At 40.7% G+C, this 21,161-nt stretch overlaps 1 protein-coding gene across 21 annotated transcripts in view; it reads left to right on the plus strand.

Annotated features, from left to right (window-relative positions):
* LOC308053996 (uncharacterized protein) overlaps positions 1-21,161 on the plus strand; it is a 295,467-nt gene that overhangs the window by 135,103 nt on the left and 139,203 nt on the right. The gene's annotated exons all lie outside the window — the stretch shown is intronic.

Below are 21,161 nucleotides of genomic sequence, written 5' to 3' on the forward strand. Positions count from 1 at the left end.
GGAAAGTTACCTCAGAGGCTTGTAACTCTTGGGTTTCTCTACCCACACCTGTGAGCACATGGCATTGTGAAATGGCTGGCTTGCACAGATGGGGAAAATATTCCTCAAATATTAACAAGTTTAAAATGTATTTAATAAAGCAAAGACCAGCAAAATTTGAAAATGGATGCATAAATATTTATGAAATTACAACACAAATAAATATTACAAAAGCTTATCTGATTAAGACAAGAGCTATGACAATTCTTGTGAATTTTTAATATTAAAAATAAACATTACATTAATGAGTCTTCATTATATCATTAAACATTTTACTTTGTTTTCTGTAGAGAATTTTATTTTTACTTGACATACTTTTTAAAGTGTCTAATGGGTTCTTATGACATTTGTAAATGAGGCAAAACATAAGGAATATAAGAGTTAATTCTTTATATTCATCACTAATTCAAGCTAATTTATCATAAGGGAAATAATAGGGAAGTAATCTTTTCCTTTTTTAATTTACATATAAATAGGTCTAAATCACAAAATCAGGATACAGATTTTAAATACTCCAGAGTCCAAATTGACTTAATGTGGGGTTTCATTTTAATTTATTATAGCATAGCAAGGACCTGGATTTTTTTCTTAAAAGAAAAATAAAATATTCAAACTATTCAGGGATGCTAGAAATTGGAGATCACTCTGATGTATTTCCAGTGGCTTGTGTGGAATCAGCAAATATAAACTACTTGAACCCAGTTCTTTTATGCCTTAGGAATTAAGCTTTTATATATTATAGCCTGGTTTTGTCCCACAGTATTTGTCATACAGCACTGATTTTAGACTGTAATCCATGCGTTCCTTCTGTCAGTGAAGAAAATAAGTAGCTCTGGTGCACAATGTGAACTGGGAGCTCAGCATGTCTTGATGCTTAACGTAGGTGCTTAGTTGCCTGGCTGGCTTCAGGTGGGATGAATGGGTAAGGTCAGTTTAGGAGAAGCAGTGAGCGTGAATGAATGGTTTACCATTTAGCATGACTGCCTTCGCTTTTGCCTAACGTTTCATTTATACCTTTCCCACAGTGGCTACGGTATATTATGGTGATATTAGAGCTAGGTTTGCAGTTAGTATGTTTGTGTGCAGATGTACTGGAGATCTGATTTTTAGCTCTACATCAGTAATGCGAGCAGTAAATGTGATGAACTCAGGAGTGAATTGTGGTCATGTATTTATATAACAAGTCCAGCATAAATGGAATTCAGCATGCTTTTGGCTTCGCTATCGTGGCTGCAAGGGAACGAGAAGCTCCTGATCCTGTCTTGCACAGTGATATGGGCTGTTCACTCCTCAACAAAAAGCATATCAAGTGAGTGCTGGATAGGTAGGGTGATCCTTCTTTTGTTAAAATTGATCTTTTGCCATCTCCTGTCCATGTGGGTTAGGGAAAAAGGGCACCTTTGACGAGCAAGCCTAACCATAACACAAATAGTGCATTACAAATGTCCTTCTACCTGCTGTTCCACACAGCTGCTAGCTAAGAAATATTCCCTCCAGCGGTGGACCTCCACATCAAGTCTTACTGATCCTCCAAGAAACCTGCCTTGAGGCTGCTGGCCTTTATGCTCGCAGAAAGAGTATGACTCAGAGTAGCAGTATTGGTAGTCCTCCTGCATTTAATATCATGGATCTCATATTGCATGTGGTGTTTCCGTGGATGATATTAATCCCAAGTGTTATTAAGAAGAGGTTGGTCAGCCCAATACAGGTGTTAGCTTCTTAAAAGCATAATCTGATCCAAGACAGTTTCTTTAACATTTTTGTTTAGGATATCACCCATCTCTTTGTCATCTCCCCAGGCCACGTCTTCTGTATGGGAATTTACACTACAATGCTTCCATTACTGTGGTTCCATCAGTGCACCTTCCAGTAATTTATTGGATTAAGCAATATCTTTGAAAACCTAGGTTTGCCCCAGTGCGCAGCATCCGTGTTAATGGTTTGCACTGTGCATTCACAGTAATGTTGTTGGAGTGGATAGCATTTCTTTAACGGACAAAGGGCATCAGTTTTGTGAATTTGTCTCAAATCCAATACTGTGTTAAGACCTCTTCTGCCATTAGATTTATGCACCCAACTAAGCAAAGCAAATACTGATGCGCTCTGTGCATGGAATAACAAACACATTTCTTCACAAACATTTGAATTTCTGTCAAACATTTTAGCACATTTACTTTTTGCTTTGCCCTCCCTCTTTGTGCATTTTTTAAGCAAATTAACTCAGAAGAAAAAAAGTAGTTTACAGATCAAAAGGAAATGTTGAATTATGCACTTTCTTATTCTCTCTCTCCCAAGACTGGTAAATGCCTCTTCTCAAATAGAAACTTGAATGCTGCCACATTTTTCACACTTCTCCACTGATCCAGTTCCAACGTGATTATCTTACGCTGTTTATACAGGAATGAATTTTACAAGAAAGGCAAGGACCAGGAGTCTCCCTACTCCACAGAAAAAGTGAGCTGCTTTAGGAAGCCGGCTGACCAGTCTTACCAGTAGGTTCACCTTGACTATAGCTTCACCTCCTTTTTTTTCTTTTTTTTTTTTTTTACTTTCCCCACTTTTTAAAGACATCAGAGAGCTCTGACGATTATTGATTTTTTTGTGATGACTCAAGAGGTATGGCTGGAGCTGAATGCTATGTGCGTTGGAACAAACTAAAGTTGTGACAAAACAAGAGAAATCCCCTCAGCCCTTGCTTTGCTTTCAGGTCAATTTCTTTAGGGTTTCCAATAAAACAAACCAAACAATAAAAACCTTTATCAGGCTATTGAGTTACAGACTTATTAGATACTCTATATTTCATCTTCATTTATGTTCTTTTTATAAAACATCTTTCTGTATAACACCATGGTGCGTGATAAAAACCTGAAAAGTAGGAGCCCTCCTGTGCTTTTAGTTTTCTCAGGCTTTTCCTAAAGTGATCTCATCCTCTGTCTGGTCTAGCTGTTCAGAAACTTTTGGGCGCCCAGGTAGGTATTGTACAGAGAGTGGCTAAATCCTACAATTCAGACTAAACATCTAACAGCACCGAGCTGTGAAATGAGGAAGGGAAGAGGGACTACTGAGATGAAGATTTATACTTGCTTTATCTTGCTGTGTAATGAGAAGTAACTCACCCTGTTTTGAATAACACTAGGGGAGATATGGTGGCATTTAGCATACAGATCACCTCAGTTCCTTACCTTTTCCTGGTCTTGCTCCTTCTTGACCTTTGAGGATGATGTTTGTCTTTCTAGTACAAAGACATTACTATGTGGAGAATGAGGTTAGGGCAAGGCATGCTTGTGTTAATGAAGCTTTTTAAGAGCCTCCTAAGAAAGGACAATCTGTAGTTTTGTGCAAGCATCATGGAACAAGATTTCCAGGTTTGGTTTTGCTGCAAAACATAACTATGCTATGACCCTAAAGAAGCTATTAGGTTTTTGGATAATTTATATTTCAAATGGTATCAGTGCCTGAGTCCCAGAAAACCCTACAGGGGGAAAAAAAAAAAAAAAAAAAAAAAAAAAAAAAAAAGGAAATAAAAAGAAAAAGTAATGTTAAACATTTTATTTGGAAAGAAATCAGAGGTCGGAAGAGGGCAAGGACTGAATACATTCACATATTCTGTTGTTCTGGCCTTAACGTAACTTCTGAAGCATATTTGAAATAATTGGGTCTGCTGGAAACCTTCCAAAATATTTCAAGGGGCAAGAGAAGAATTGGCTATGCTGTGTCTAAACTTTAGTTACAGAGTCTTAATTCTTAGATGTATAAAAGTCTTCTAAAAAAAAAGAAAAAAAAAAGATTTTCTTAGAACCCTTCACTTGGTCTTATTAAAATAGCACTTCTCTGCAGAGACGAGTTAATCATGATTGCCAGACTAAAGATTCTGTTAAACATAAAAGCTGTCACAGCCCTTGTAGTGAACTGCGGCTTAGAGAGAGAAAAGGCTGAGATGATTCTGTTAGAGAAAAGGTTGTTCAAATTGTACAGACACCCATCATAATTTTGTGCTAATGATAAACAAACATGGAGCAGAATAAGAAAAAATCAGCAAAAGAGTTCCTAACATACTGTTCTCTCAGTCCAAACATGCTCAAAGAGGGAAATTGTGCCTTATCTAGAGGAATGCCAGAGATGTTAAAAGGTAGAAAAAACCCAGATTCATTGCAGTTAGCTGAGCTGGTATCATTGTTGCTGTGTGTTATCTCGAGCAGCTCTCTTCTACAGCAATGTCTTCTTCAGGATCAAATGCCACCAAAAAGCATTGCTTCTGGGATGAGATCAGTCTGCTGATTGTTCAGTTCTACAAAGTACAACAGCATGAGAACAGAAGTGACTTGACATCTAATTTACTCACACGAATAGCCACGCATTAACTGACTGGCAATTTCCCTTAGGCAACAGCAGCTGGCTTGCTAGCAGTAGACTTTCTGGTTTTCTGTTCATCCTCCTGAAACCAGTCAGACTTACCTGGAGTTGTCTGTAGCAGACTGCCCTAGCTACGGTAGATAGTACCTTGTCAGTTATCTTTTAATGGGCAGATATTAAATCATTCCTTTACTATGACTTCTTGATAGCTCCAAGAATGCATAGTAACCTTGACACCTCTTCAGAAATCTTCTTGTCTAAGCCAAGGAGTCTGGAGAGACATTAGGTTGAGAACAGTCTTTGACTGACTGGTCTGGCTTTGTCAAATACTATGGGAAGTGTTATCATGAAGAGGCATTGCTGTGAGCCAAGTGGAGCTACATTTTGTATTGTACAGAAGGTAAGATATATCGGAACACATCTGAGGGCTGATCAGTAAGAACAGTCATTTTACAGCGTTAGGATTTCCAGTTAATTTTGTATTCAGGTTTGAGAAGTGCTGCACTTCTTGCAAAAAGAATTGTATAAGAGCAGTTTTTAAAATTACAAAAGAAAGGTGGAAAAGGCAAATTGCACTAATCCAAGTTTGAAGAGCCCTTCTTGTGATCTTTAGGGATTGAGTCCCCGAAGAAAAGATCAGCTTGTGGCTGAGATCTGAAACAGGGTTTTCTTGAGTGTCTACTCAAAGATGCAGAATGAACCCCTCAGGAAAGCAATGAGAATGTGCCAAGCAAAGAGACTTGCCCCACATGGGCTGAAGTTTCTTGAGAACCTACAATCCTTTCCATGCTTATGCAGCATGAGCGTGATAGCGAATATAGTGCACAAAGGAGAGCTCAGACAGCTACCTCTGACAAGTGCGCTAAGCCTCCAGGAATTGGCACAGATTACCCTGCTATAAGAAGGTGCCACAGGAGACTGTCTATCAAAAGTTATGCTGGCAGAAAAGAGGTGTCATGTAGTCTGTGTGAAGACATGAGGAAAAAGGAGATACAATTTGCAGAAAAGGCCACTTGCCATCATTTAGTAAACAGTAAGTGTAAAAATTAGTATGAATAGCAAGACGTTTTAATTTGCTGCTCACTGTATATGTATTTTCTGAGAAGCTAAGCTCACCATCACTTACACTGTTGCAGGATTTGGGTCACCATGTTTATCTCTTATTTTCCACCCTAAGAAAATGAGTGTTGTTGACAGTGCTTTGACCCACGCTTACATTATTATTGTCACACCGTCTTTGTACAGAGCCATTCTTGTAAACACTATTTTGCCTTGAAGGGTGGGACAGGACAGGACTTTGGGAGAGGTAGGAAATGTTTAACCAAGAGAAGGAGGGTTGCTATGAGATCTCGACTTAACAGGTATATCAGGGTTTGAGACTTTTTGGTGGATAGAAGCAATTTTTCTCAAGGCATGTGAAAAACTGTGCTGCAATTCACAATTGCCAATTACTAAAGGAGTAATAAAATATTCAAGTGCAGGTTCCTGTAGTTAAGGAAAATGTTTTCTTCACGTTTCTGCTGTCTTTTAAGCTATACTGTATTTCCCTCCCACTACCAGGCTGCCAAAGGTTCTCAGACCCACTGTGGTAATTACCACTTCTCTGATTGCCTTTGCTAAATGTTACACTTCTATCATTTTAACAATGGAAGATGGAGGAGTATGGCAAAATATATGTGTGTATGCATGCGTGTGTGTGCTCGTGTATATGTTTGGAGAGAGGTTTATTAGATGATGCTGTCATATCCCTAATGTGATGCTTCAGACCTGAACCTGCTGGGTGCCTTCAACTCCCACAACCTGATTTTTCAGAGGTGGTGACTCCCTGCGAATCTGATTGATTTCAGTGGAATTATGGCTGCTCAGCATCTTTGTAAAGGCTGGCCCCTGCTGTCCTCGGTGAAGGTGCTCAGCATCTTGCCACATCAGGCTTCTCCCAGCGCATTTTCAGTCATACACCATGGCTAGGTAACTCCAAAGCTGCCAACAGTCTTTTCAGTGTTTTTATCAGTCCACACCACCCAATGAAATGTAGTCATGCCTGAATAGCTTGCAACTGGTGATGAATACTACAGTTCTGATAAAAAGTTCAGGAATATCACGTATCTCCTTTCCTTGTCCCATCATTCAGATACTCCGTATAGTAATTCTTTTCCTTACTGTATCTCTCAAATGCCTTCCATCCCTTGATCCTGAGTGCTCTTTATAGTGTTATGTCAGCGATCCCCTTACACTGCATATCTGTTCCTTGTCCTGCCTCTCAAATACTTCTTATAATACCGCATCTGCCTTCCCTCTAATCTCTCTGAGAATACTTACAATGCTTCCTCTCCTTGTCATACTTTTCAGTTGCTCCATATATTATAACCTGAACATTTCTGTGCTCACCTAGCCAGAAAGATTGCCAATGCTCTGAACGACAAAAACGATCAAAAGAAAGATGATGTAGTGAAAAAGTAAAAAGTTGCATCTTACTGCACTCAAGAAGGATCAGTGTGGCTTTTCAGGTCTACTAGCCAAGCAAGGTCTGCAGCTACAGCATCATTCGTAGTTCCGATTTGACTAGCAAATATAATGAAATTTCACAGTTCTGGCCATTGTGTTGCAAGAAACCTGCACTGGCAGCATACAAGAAAAGCTAGACATTGATATAATTCACTGAAAGGAATTTCCTGTCCATCAAACACAGAATTAAGTCTCCATTAGGTAGAAAGTTGTGTATCTTCATTCAAACTACACAAATAATTTTCCACAGCTTAATTTGGCAAAACATACTGAGAAAGACAAATTCTCTGCAATCGCCCTAAAATCGGTGGAACCATACTGAGTTTAAACCAGCTCCCAGTTCGACCTAAGCAGTTCTGCAAGTTATTTGACTAAGCCTGTTCCTTGAAATGCAATACGAGCATCACTTCTGCTGGTGCAAGAGGTGTGCGCTACATCTCCCTCCACCTCCCAGACCTTCCTTCAATATCTTGCTGTGTGCTTGGCCATGGTACCATCACTGGGGTTAAAGCAGAATGAGGTGTGAATTCCCAGTGCAGTATTCAACCAGAGAGGAATGGGAGCTGTAGGAGTGTGCTGCTTTATCTCAGTCAAAAACAAGAAAGGGAGATATTTTCAATTTGTATGCAGGGATACTATATCAGGTAACAGATTTAAGTTTATACCTGTAGTCTCTTCAGTTGTACAGGAAATGCAGGTCATAGGCAGCATTTAAATATGTGATTATACAGTGGTGGTGGCTCTGTGGTGTGTGGTACCAATGAGCCCTCTTCCTTTGCATGGGTACTACCTCCCACTGTTTATACCTCCTGTACCAGGTTTGGTGCTAGCACATCCACAGCTCTGCTTAGCACAGGTGGGAAGTAAGGCCCAGATGTTACCAGGAGTTACCAAGTTCTGATGGGGGTGAATTCAACAGTCCCTAAAGTAAGTACCTCCTCTCTACTTAGCCCACATACACCATAACCTCTCTGCTGGTGGAGTATAGAGAGCCTGGTCAGATCAGTGGCTGCCAGTCTTAGACAGCTCTCTTTCCCATCCAGTGTTTCTATATCTGCTCCTCTGTATTGTCCTTCCTTTCTGTACCAGGGGAGGGTTTCACCATTCTTTGCTGTAAAGCCCTCCAGAAGTGGCATTTCTGCCCTCCATGATTGCAGCAAATGATTGCCCCAAGGCAAGCCCATGATTTGTGGACCTGGGTGATGCAAGTGTGCTAGTGCAGCAGTGACAGCCCATTCCTCTAGGGCCCCACTGCCACCAAGGCTGCAGACACCCTGCTCGCAGCTTACTTAGGCTTCATCAAGGGTTATAGGCAAACTAAATCAGAAAATACTAATAAAACCTTCCTCTTTTCCATGTACTTTTGTCTCAAAATTTTAGTTGTATCGATCCACCCTTGTCTGAATGATTGTCAGAGTGAAATTTTTATGTCTATTAGGCATTTTGCTGTTACTTCTGCTAAGCAATGTGATACCATCACCACTTACTTTAAGGCTGAAGTCTTCAGTCCCAACTCTCTCTCATGTCAATTTTTTCTTTTCTTTTTGGCCAGTGGTGATATGTTTCCGTTTTACTCTTTCCTCATTCATCACATGGAACAGGCTCCCTATCCATTTTGTTTCTTCCACCAATGTGTTTTGCTGCAACTACTTTGATTATCCTTCTGCATGGAGGTAGTTCCATTTGGATGGGCTCTAATCTCATTAACACTACTTTCGTTGTCTCCATCCCAGTGATGACATCTGCAATTCCATCAGTGTGATTAACATCCCGGTCTGGCTTTTGGCATGATTAGTCCTGATTTATGCCCGTATGGGATGAGAACCAGGCTATCTGGCTTTCTCCAGCTTAGGAATTTGATCCCTCTAGAGAGTTTTTTTTGGGGGGTTGCTTCTATTTAAAGTATGATCCAGCTGTTGTTTTCCACATTCTTCTGTATTATCTCGCCAATGAAAACGGTACTCTTCCTCTAAACAGAGAATTTTAATACTGTCACACAAGTGTAAAATTGCTTCTTGCAGATCTTCACTTTGAAGATTGAAGGTATAAATCAGTCAAGAAAGTCACATCGTATCGGTAGATATGCTTGTTTTTTGTAAATAATTTAATCTGTCTATATATTGAGCCATGCTAAGAGGCGACTTGGAAAATACTGATTTTATGAGTGACAGATAATCTACTGTGGTGAATGCACTGCGATTTAGTTCCACAGCAGACTTGTTACCAAGGCTTTGCAAATTCCTTTCCTGAAGAATTTGACATTGACTGTTATTAAGTCAAAAAAGCAGCATTTGCTCCTTTTTTGGATTGCAGAGCTGACATCATGGTTATGAATATTTGTTTAATCTTTATTCCTTGTTATCTTGGAACTTCTGCTTTAGGTAGGCCTCTTGTTCTTTTTAAGTTCAATTTTAATTTCATTGTGGTTTTGTGGAAGTTGGGCTTTGCAGTGGTGTCTTACCCTAGCATGTGTCATGGAACAAGTCTTAACAGGAAAGGAATATGTTTGAAATGAGCGGTAATTTTCAGTGAATGTCAATCTTACTGTAAACTAAAGGAAGAATAGATTGGTTTGTTTTGGTTTGTTTTTCCAGAAAATTATTACCTGAAAATGGGAAGTTAAGTTATTTCTGGAGCATACCTGGGATTCTTTTCTGGTAGTGCTTGTGGTGCATCCAGACTGTAAGATAGGCAGAGAGATGTAGAAGAAACAGAGAGATTATAGTAGAAAATCAGACAGTGAACAGCACTGATGAGTCAGGAAAGTCCTGGAAAGAAGGTTTACAGTACAGAATGAAGTGAGAGAAGTGTGTGGAAATATGGTCTTGAGAACAGCTTTTCAAATTCCTTTTTAAGCATTAGAAAGATTAGAAGAATTGCTTTTGTGATTTCTTAGCATTGCCACGTGACAAAGACATTCAGTTTCTGCCCTGCTGACCAAGAATCATCTCCCGCTGCTCCAGCTAGAAAAGTCTCTGCCTACTGCAAGCACTTTGTATCTGAAAAGAAACACTGGGTAGAAGATAATAAAATATTCACTTCCAGTCCGCTGAGCTGGTGAAAACTGATGTGGTCTCTGGTTATCAGCTTACAAACATAATTACACCTTATAAATCAAGCGAGGCCACTGAAGAATTTGGCAGCTCTTCTGGTTTAAGATGTTTACTAAAGCTGCTAACATTATGATAATACAAGAAAAGTTATATAAAAGTAATTGGTTTTTCTCTTATAAAAGTAACAGCCATCTATAATTGCTCTTCCTTGTCTTCTCCTTGGGAAGAAATGGTATTTCAATGCGGAAAAGTTGGCTGCCCACTGTTCTCTTCCTAGCTGAAGCAAGGAGAGTAGAGAGGGCTTGGCCTGTGCCTGGCCGCGGACGGTGGCGGGGGACAGTGTGAAAGCAGGAGTACCTAAGGATTAATTTTGGGAAGGAAGCAAAAGCAAGGGGGAAGGGAGATTTTTGGCACAGGAAGGAGGAGAGGAGTAGTTTCTGTAATTTTTATTACGTTAGAAACAAGAGGCTCTAGCTCAGGCAAGAGCCTTGCTGACCTGGTGTTTGGCACTCGGTGTAAAGGAAAAGCAGTCTTGCACTGGAGTGTTTATAATCTGAATAGGAAATGAATGGGGAAAATTGTCTAGTCTACTCTCTGGTTTTTTAGACAGGTAAACAGAAGAAAATTGAATTTAAGTGACACATCCAGAGTTACATGAGGATTCTGTAGCACAGCTGGGAATAAACCCGGATAATCTTTCTTTGAAAGCTGGCAGTATTACCCATCTCATTTTATAGTCAGGTCATTGAACCCAGCCCAATGCCTTTGCCGGGACTCAGAGATCTATCTTGAATGCATCCCAGATCTGTCTCTCTTTCCTGATCCAGAAACACTTCCAGAAATCTCTCACAGCTTCTCTCAAATGCAAGCAATTTTTCTTTTTCTGCTTTTACAGGAATTACACAACCCCAGTAGTTTTTCAGCTCTGACAGCATTCTGAACTGCTTGCTTTTCTCCAGTGAAGATGAGAGAAGCTCTTCAGCATTCGTAAGGAGAAATTAATTACTGAAGGCAGTAACGTTTCTTCTCTACTATCTCCTACCACTTCTAGAGATGGTTCTGTCATCTAACAGCTGCATAAAACGTCCAGAGAGTTACATGTAGTTTGTAGCAAGCTACAAAATTCAGTTTTAAGAACAGCTGTTGTTAAGCAAAAGAGGTCATAGTCCAAAGGGCACAAGAGACATGAATGTTTTCACCTCACCTTTTTGCTCTTGGTCTCTACTGAGCTATTATCAGTGCTAAAAGCAGTATGGAAACCACTGCTCAGATTCTTTCTGTATTACCATAGCCTCATCTGTTACAGGGAAAAACCACTTCTTTGTTAATGTACGCATCTAGTACCTCTCAGGTAACTACGTGAAAAATTAAAAAAACAAGGAAAACAATCCCTCTTACACATTCTGTTAGAAAGAATGATGCAAATTGGAGGAGTTAAACGAGGAAAGCAGCAGGAGAAGCTGAGCAGCTCCTGAAAAGCTTCCACGTAGAAAAACGTATTTGATTGCAATTATGGTGTGACTTTTTGGCTGCAAAGAAAGGTCTTTTGACCCAGCTCAGCTTTGCCCAGTTTGGTGTGAGCACCAGGTTTCCCTCGGAATAATGAAGCAGTAGGTAAACTGGCAAAAGACAGCAAAGGCCAAAAACATACAGTTGTCTTCCTTCTGTTGCTAACTGCCATGTGAGTCATTTTGGGCTTTTGCAGTTTATGTGTGCTGTAGGACTTCAGAATTAAATCAAGACTGTCCCAAACTGACAACTGCCATGTTTCCTTACGTGGAATGGAGTGTGGCTGGGCAGAGCTTCTCCAGCACGGGGAGCAAGCCTGGACCCACAGAAACTCATCCTAAGAAGTGCTAAAGGCTGTGGTGCAAAGCAGTCATCTTCAGTCACTGCTACTGAAGCGCAGCAACGCAAGGGTGGGCTTCTGGGTCCCCTCTGGTAAGCCTGCACAGGGCTGTGCTGTGCCCTGGAGATTTCCTAGCCTGGGTCTTTGCTTTATTGCCTGGGAGCTATCAGGTCAGTCCAGTGAAGGAGCCCACTGAAGCTTTAATGTAGTCAGCAGTTACACTAGTTGTTCAGTATCAACTTAGTGCCATTGCTTGTGTCTGTACTTGTTCATAGGTGATTTCACTTTTTAACTGACTCAGCTTGAATACTAAACCTATGCCTTTATAATTAGAAACCCTCTAAATTCAATATGGGATCTGAAATTCCTGCTAGTTTCTATTATTTCTTGCACTGTCACAAACAAGAAAGATTCCAGAAGGTAAAGATGGCCGGTAATTTTACCGCTAATTCTCAAGGGAGTCCAGGATCCCATTTGTTCTTGCATTGTTTCACTGAGTCTGTTGTATTACCCTCTGTAAACATGGCACCCTGAGCATTTGCAATCTGGGTGATGAGCTTCTCAGCTGTAGTTCAAAATCTTGGCCCGTATCTTTAAGAAACTTAACAGCAACGTTAAAAAATCAGTAATCACTACTTATATGAGGAGTAAATGGACAGTATATCACTTTGCAAGGTAGATTTATGAGTGCTGTCTGTATAAATAGAATGTATAATGTAGTCAGTAATCCACATACTGAGAATTTGCAAACTAGTTTCTTAAATATAGAGCCACTTTGTCAGCTCATGTAAATTGGCTTCATTCTCTACTGCATGTTATAACTCCACTGAAACAGACTCATTTACCAGACTCTTCTTAGTGACAGGGCAAAGGGCACAAACTGCGGCACAAGAAGTTCCTTCTGAAGATGAGGAAGAACTTCCTTACCGTGAGGGTGGCAGAGCCCCGGGACAGGCTGCCCAGAGAGGCTGTGCAGGCTCCTTCTCTGGGGACATTCAAAACCCACCTGGACGTGACTCTGTGCAGCCTGCCCCAGGTGACCCTGCTTTAGCAGGGGCTGGACTCCATGACCTCCAGAGGTCCCTTCCAACCCCAACAGTTCTGTGATTCTTTTTTAGTCAATGTAACCAATGGAATTTACTTCAGCCCAGTATCTAATCCACAATTAAAACTGGGTTTACAGTAAAGATTTTCTCAAAGCAAAGCTCCTGTATAGAGTTTGAGGTGATCAAAATTTTCTCTTGCCTGCTTCTTGGTTCCTTAATCCCCAATTAATTTTTAGATCTAAACACACATGTGACTTTTTCAAAGAACTTTCAAAGAATACTCTGAGTCACTCCAATCAGTTCTGAAGCACAAAATACCCCTTGGTTGACATTCTGAGCTCATGAGCTGTGGTTATGTGTATTTCACTGTTCACATGGTAACAGAATCAAAAGAAAATCATAATGAAACACAATGGCTGGATTCAGAAATAGGTTACAAAAACATTCTTTTGAGCACTCTTAACAATGGAGAAGAGATGAATTTACATTGGGCCAAATTCATCCTTGTTGCAGTGCCAATTAACTCACTGAAGTTGTGCCTTGGAATAACTGAATAATTAGGTAAAATTCTTTCAGTTAGACTTGTGCCACCCCTACCCTCCCTCCAATGCTAACCTGAAAATAACATGGCTGCGAAAAATCAGAAGTCAGTATTTTCATTAACTCTTTGTATGGCTTTGTTTTTTAGTTCATTAATTATTTAATGCCAATTTGCATTAGAAATTGGTATTGAAGCTGGATTTATCAGAAAAGATGAGCCTCTGATGGTTTAAAACAGAAACAGCTTCTGTATAAGCATGAGAAGAAAGGGATGAAAAAGACTTAATTCTGTAGCTCTAAGCTGTCCTTTGTCTTAAAAGGTAAGAAAAGAATTACCATGGAAACCTGCTCACTCACTTCTTTTCATAGAAAAAGAGTTTGACTTAATTACTATGAACTTGTACTATCTTATCTTAAAATAATATTCCAGGTCTTTTTCCCAAGTAGTGTATTTATGTGTGTCAGAAAGAACTGAGGAAAATGCTATCAGAAGGGAAATAAGCATTTGTCTGTGTTTAAATCATAGCTCTCGCTCTGCAGCAAACATTTTTATTGCTGTTGTGAAATTCACACCTCTCAGGAGGAAACCTTCTTATAGAATCTGCTGGTTTCTTTCAGCTCCTATACGTGTATGTAAGCAACTGTAGCAAATCTCTTTTAACTGGCAACAATAAAGAACAGTAATTGCACACTTTAATTTAAAATTACAAGAATGTTCCTTCCTTTTCTGGAGGGAAACCTCTTCTGTGGGCCACTTTCCAGAACTAAATGCCTGATTCTCAGAAGAGAAAAGCATCGTCTTGTTCAGATTTACAGAGAACACAGCAGTCAAAATGTGAGACACAACAAAGAGCTCTGAGCACTCTGCTTTTTCACTCTTCCTTGCGCTTACTCCATTTGTACTGTTAGCTCAGGTGTTAATGAAATATTAGACGGCTGTGGTGTTGTGAATTTATACCTGCAGGTCTTGGGTCCAGCTTTGAGCAGGGTTTGCTCCTGAAGCTGTCATGCCATGAATCATACTGGTATTCACCCTGCTTTTGAGGCACCGCTCCCATTGTTCTCTCTCCTTGCCTTCCTTCAACTCCTCCCTTACTCTGCAGGGGAATAAGGTCCTACAGCTGTTAGGAGGTGTAGATTTCTTCATAGATTTCTTCTAAGATAACTTACTTTAGCCAGCAAGACCTGCACTGTGCTCCTCACATGTGAGTTTCATCCAAATATCTGACCGTCTTACCCAGCTCAGCAGTCATTGAAAGTGGGACTGGTTCCCCAAGTGAAATTTTGACAGTCTAACCCGCAGTAAATGTATTAAACATCTTACAATTCACATCTAAAACTGTAGCTTCCCATGTATCTCAAAGTACTGCACAGGCTTCTGGTAGCGGAGCTTCAAAATTTTTTTCCAATTAGCTGGCCCCCGTAAGAGTGAAGCCTGCATTACTGAGTGATGTAGGGATAGAGAGTGTATTGTTATTTATCTCTGTGATAATCCTTGGGTTTCATATCACATCTGTGAGGCTTCCAGTTTTCTTATGCAGTTAGACTGCCAAGAATTATATCTGTGGGAGTTAAGTTCCCTCGAAAAAAGGCAGAGAACTTTCAGTCCAAAGTAATTTAATTTAGTGGAAGAAAAGCCTTCGAAACCAACAGAAAGAGTTTCCATGAGAGACCACAGGAAACACCTCTCTCCTGAAGCTCTCTACTTTAATTTTAGAACTAAATGGCTGATATCTTTGCAACCCCTTGAAATGTATGAGACTTAATAATTACAAGGCACTTTGTTTTAGAACAATATAAATCCACGGCTATCATAGATGTATTTAGTTATGCTAGGATAAGTTAAGTCCTGTTTCCTGCCAAAAATTGGCACCTTCGCATTGTAACAGCAATCAGTAAGTTTCTCCGAATAAGTGAGACTACCAATACACTTAACATAAGAAGATTTAAGGTGTCACCTTCTTGCTTAGTTTGGCCATGATTTTGCCCTGTGTTTCTCAGGGTGGAAAAGACAGTAAGACACAGAGAAGAGAACATGGTGAATTTGCGTTGCATATAAGAAACTTGTTGTAGTATGGGTTTAAGTGCAAAACATTGAAACCTGAAAGCACCACTTGGGCAACATACTTCCCTGCATCACTACCTCTATGCATCAGGAAATTTGATATAGCCCACTTTTATATCGGGGCATCAAAGCCATAGAAGCTTCAACCTTCAACGTTTTAATTCAGCTAGTTTTAATAACGCTTACAACATAGAAAGATCAGCTCCAACTTTAGTGAGGAAAAACTGTATGTTCTGCTATCTGCTAAGCTGTGTGTCATGAGTTTCTATAATAACTACCAGGATTGGGTTAATAGCATTACAGCTGGGGGGGTGGGGGGGTGTGTGGGGGGGGTACTTCTGGCTTTGTGAGGGACCTGTTTACGATTTACAAGGTTGGAGTGATTAGTAGTGCAGATGCAGGCTCTGCTGGTTACAACAGCTTCTGTTGGCTGGAAAGCATAGTGGATTCGTTTGCTGGAATACAATACGGTATGTTACAGCAAGAACTGTTGCTGGGTGTGGAGAATCTTGGGCTCATTAAGGGTCTATTCACAGAAGCAAAATAACTCTCGATAACATGCTGCTAGGGTTTCCCCCACCCCAGTTACTGGGATGTCATACAGCAGCGTACATTCCAGAAAGTTATGAAATAAACTGGTTCTGAAAGTATTTGAGTGGCAAATCCCTATAACCCACACAATGACAATAAGTTAGGTCTTCCAGGATCCCAGTTACATGGAAAAATCTCTTCATTATGAGGCATGGCTTAGAGCCTGACAGTCACTACAGAATTTGTTTGAATTTCATTTGGAGAGTAGCTGTGACCATCCCTCACTTCAGCCAGTCTGCTTAGAAGGAATGTAACATTACTTTATAGCGATGTTAAACTTTCATGGGGAATTCCCAGTTTCCATTGAACTATGTTTTTACAGGTAGATACTTCTTGTTGATGTTCTGGACATCTTCACTCTAAACTAGGCTTCCAGCTGTGTGCGGTCTTTCATCTAATATCTTGACCAGACATGCCCTTCATGTGAAAATGGTGGTTTAGAGACTAGCATACTGTCAACTTGACTAATGCCAACTATCTTTTACTCTTGAAAATTCAGATTTTCTGGTCTAAAACTTTGAAGCAAAGTAAATAAGATTGTTGCATCGTTGAAGACCTGATAATACAAAGAGCAAAATCTGTCAGTCTTTATATTAATTTTCCTCCTTTAAATTGTTGGCACCAGTGTCCATGGCATTGCTAACCATGATTTACAACATCGGAGGCTAGCTAACACTCCTTTCATTCATGGATTTTGTCAGTTTTCTGGTGCTCTGGTAATCTGTTTGGCTTCTTTTCTCCCAAGTAGTTTCCAAAGATTGACATTTCCCATTGGTATACTATATATTATAAAATGGAAGAGTAATCATTCATACAGACTGTTCTTCAAGACATGGGAAGGAGTGATTAGACTCTGACCACAATGGTGAAAAGCCCTATGTCTCATTTAATTCCCTTTCTGCTGCATTTCTCTTAGAGATGTCTTACTAGTGACAGCTTTCTATAGATAACCGGGCATGGTGTTGGAATACTTCACACTCAAAGTGAAGCTGACACAATTTGCATTTGTCAGATTTTACAATGAGGTTGAAAAATGGCACCCTTTACTCAGAACAAACTTCAGGCATAATTGCTTGTAAGCTAAGCAGATACAAATTCATTTGGTCATAAGTTAAATCACACTTTGGTTTTGCACATTGCAGCCTCCCAAAAAAGGACAGTGTTTGCTACCTTTAGCTGGGAGATTTAATAGCATCTGAAAAAACGGATATGGTATATGATGTGACTAATGGAATACCAAGACTTCTGTGTCATCTTCAGACATAAAGACAGCCTGATTCTTCTCAGACTGCTGTACCTGTCCAACATTTCAATGTTGCTCCAAGATGCTGCCCAGTCACAAGGACAGTTGTGCTAACAGCGCTTACTTCAACCGACCTGTCCTGCATACCAAACGTTTGCAAAATAAATTGGGTCCTTGTGAAGAGCTTTAGTCTAAGGAGTGTCCTAAATTTATCCTCCAAGGTAGTAAAAGATTATGCTAGTTGAAAATTCAGTCCAGCTTTCCAGGAGGCTTCCTGTGACTGCTGCTGCTGGGAAGCTCCCATGCCAAATGGCAGCTGTGTTTAAAAAAGCATGACAGTCAGTGACTCTTAGCTTGCTCTCGTAGCAGAGGACCTTAAAAATGCTTCAGTGAACCTCAGAGAAAATTCAGATCACAAGAGAGACTCTTGCAAATTTGCCTAGAGGAACTGAGTTGTTTGGGTTTGTTTTGTTTTTTTATTCCCTTCAGAATGTATTTCTTCTGGGGGGTGGGGGAAGAGAGAGACAAAGACTGTCTTGTCACAGGAAAAGGTGGCTATGGCATGAAGAAAGGGTAATGGGGGTGGTGGGGAATTACAAGCGCTTTTTGTTTGCTCGTATGTGTTTTAAGTGCTATGTTGCTGATGCTACTTATGCCATATGGTGGAACAGCTGATGGTTAAGTGCTGATGCTGAAACATGATGCTGACACAGCAGATGCTAAAACGTGATTGTGGCAAAGATGATAGCAAAACACTGAAGGTGAAACGCCAGTGCAGAAAATGTTGATGATAAAAGAGAAATCTCCAATGTTCCTCTGTTAGAAACTGTATTTCTGGAGCTGGCAATAACTGTAGCAGCCCAGATGATGTTTGGAAGGCCAGACTGGAGAGCTGCCAGATGCGTGGGAAACTAGAAGCCTTGTCAGCTGTTTATTAGCAGGAGACAGTGAGCAAAGTTTCTTGCTCTTGGCTCTGAAGGGAAGGACGCAAACCCTTTAGGAAGAAGCAAATCAGTTGTGAAACTTTGTTTCCACCTCTTACAGTCCACCCAGCAGAAGCTTGCATCAGCTGTAGCTGGTCTTACAGACATGAGAGAGGCTGGCTGCAAACCAGCAGCTTTCCAGCTGGTCACAGCAGAATAATGAGGTCATCCAACACACACACAGGCTGTTTGCTTGCTTGTCTCCCTTAACATTTATGTATTTTTTATGGTCCTAAACATTTAGAACAAGAGTTTTAAACATTTAGTTGCAACAAAATATGGTCTGTGAAGGGTTTTTTGGGGGTTTTGTGTTGTTTTTTTTTTAACAAGAAAAGTCATTCTGGGGTGTGCTTGCCTGTTTCTGAAAGATGGCTTTGACCTTACTAGCAGATATGTGCTGTGGTCTGGTGAAGCACGGGAATGGCATTTTGTTTATCCAGGACCCATGCTGTTCCAGAAAACTGAGGTAATTTGCAAAACTGGGAGAGGGCCAAATAACTTAAGTGGTGGTACAAAAGTTACAAGAAGATATATTTTCAGGTATTAAATATTCTCCAATCCATTGGTCTGTACCCTCGAAAATCCAGGGTAAATTGTGCATCTCTCTGGCATCAGAAATAGCTGCTTCTGTTCCCTGCAGACCAGAACTTTCTCATCTTGTTTGCTGAATGCAGATTGAATTGTAGAATATAAAATTCATATTATTAAAGTACTTTGTGATTATTTCAGTAGCCATTTACTTGTCAAGGGTGTCGTAGTATGCATGTGAAGGGGAAGTGGAGAAAGTCTGGCCACTAGCATGTGATTATTTGAAAAGGAGGGAGAGCACAATCAGCGTCTCCCAACAAATACTGAGGGTGTTCAACCTCGGTGAAATGTTATTAGAAGCCTTCAAATTGTATGTTTCCTTTGAGAGTACTGGTGTGTGTTTTACTTGTTTATTTGCAGCTTACTGTGTCCTCTAAAAGAGTGTAGGTAGAGGGGGGGGCTTGTTTCTGTCTGTGGTACCATCTGCTGTGGTTTGGCCAGATGAGCTCTGTGAACACAGACAGGCCTGAGGGATGCTCCTGGAGTACAGAGAGGGCACAAAGAGATGATGATGAGAGATTTTGGTGGCAAGTGATGAGAAGAGCAGAGAGATGCCAGGACTCAGACATGATACAAAGTGTGGGAATCACTTACCTAACCGCTGATACACAGTAAGGTTTTCAATACCTAAAGGCATTGAGCTGTCTGCAAGAACCAGCTGATGAAACGCATGGCCTGTGGGAAAGCAACACCCTCTGAAGCCCTGGTCCCTCACATACCCTGTGATGTCTCCAAAGGCACAGCACGCTAGTGCTAGGTACACATGTCCCTTCCCAGGGCTTTCTGTCACCAGTACATACCTTGTTGCAGCAACAGAAGCCACTGAACACTCGCTGTGTGGAAGGGCAGGCGGAGGGAGGTCGGCTTTCCAACTCTTTGATTCTGTTTTGAGCAGCAGATCTCTAGTTTAAAAGTAAGATGTTCTAGTTCATGTTTAGAGATTCAAAATCCTTCTGGGGCCTTTGTTTTAAAGAGAAGGACACAGCAATTCTACCCCAGGCCCTGCCTCACCATGTTCGGTCCTGGGGGGATGCTTCCAGAGTAAGCACCAAGTTCTGTCACTGGAGAGGTGCGTAGGTTGGGTGTCCCTGGTCTGGCTGTGAGTAACTGTTAGGGAATCAAATGCCACTGTGTGAGGAACAGGAGTGCTGTTTTTACAGACTGCCACTCTTGCCTTTTGAAGTAACGAACCCTATCAAATAATGTCAGTGTTAGAAGGGGGTTGACAGTAGCAACACACATGATTGTCAACTTCGGACAGGTGCGTGGGAAAGCAGACAATACCGTAACTTTCCTCCAGAGAGAAACTTTCATGGTTGTACACTAAAAATGTGAATTAATTGGTTATTTTACAGTAAATTGTATGACTTCAGTTAATTTTGGTGGACATTCGTGTCCAACTCATGCCTTTCCTGGTTCTGTGGTTGCAGTCTTTATCCCAGACTAACCTTTTTTTGGACTTCCCCTGGGAGGTGTTGTGGTGGCTGTTTGTTTCCTTGGCCAAAGTGACAAAAAAACCAAAAAAAGATCACTATGGAATATGACTTAGAGTTTACCAACACTTAAGTCCAGAAAACCAGCTCCAGCATCCAGCTAGGTGTCAATAACTAGACAGAAGTCTCCAGCACAGAGCCTGGGGGAAGGAACGCAACTGTTGTCCCTGGGAAAGTTCATTCCAGTGTTAAAGCTTGTGGTTAAATCAGTTCCAAAAATGTTTTTGAAAAGTAATTTGCACCCCAGTGATTTGGGAAGAGGTTCAGTGTTTGGTGCCTAATAAAGATAGCTGGCATTGGAGGGGATGTTATTTTAATTATAACAACATGGTGATGGCATTTTCAGGAAGGGATCCCACAGAGTTCTGACTGCAGACGTTTCTCTACTTGCAGCATTAAACAGCTGCCAAAGGGTTTTCATTAGCAGGTTATTTGGATAGAGTATATAGAGGCTTATGCTGTGCTATCACTGCTTCACAGCCCTTCTTTCACTTTCTTGACTTTCTTGGAAAGATGAGCCAAATAGATTTGGCCAGAACTAGTGTCTTAGATTAGAAGGCAAGAAAGCAGCAAGCAATGAGAGGCAGCCGGTATTGCAGCTCTGTACCAGAATGCAGAGTGAGACCCTCAGCCGTCAAGATCACCAGCCACTGTAATCCCACTCCATAAGTAGAGCATTTGCAGGACAGCTTTCAATGTCTGCACATCCGAGTTGACTGATCCAGTAAAGCCCTCCTAAAATTTGTGTTGTAACCATACCAAGGGACTGGGAAACTGCAGCTTCAGTCTTTACGTGAAAGCTCTCTAACTACC

This window comes from Falco punctatus (assembly GCF_963210335.1).
Source record: "Falco punctatus genome assembly, chromosome: 15".
Classification (NCBI taxonomy): Eukaryota; Metazoa; Chordata; class Aves; order Falconiformes; family Falconidae; genus Falco; species Falco punctatus.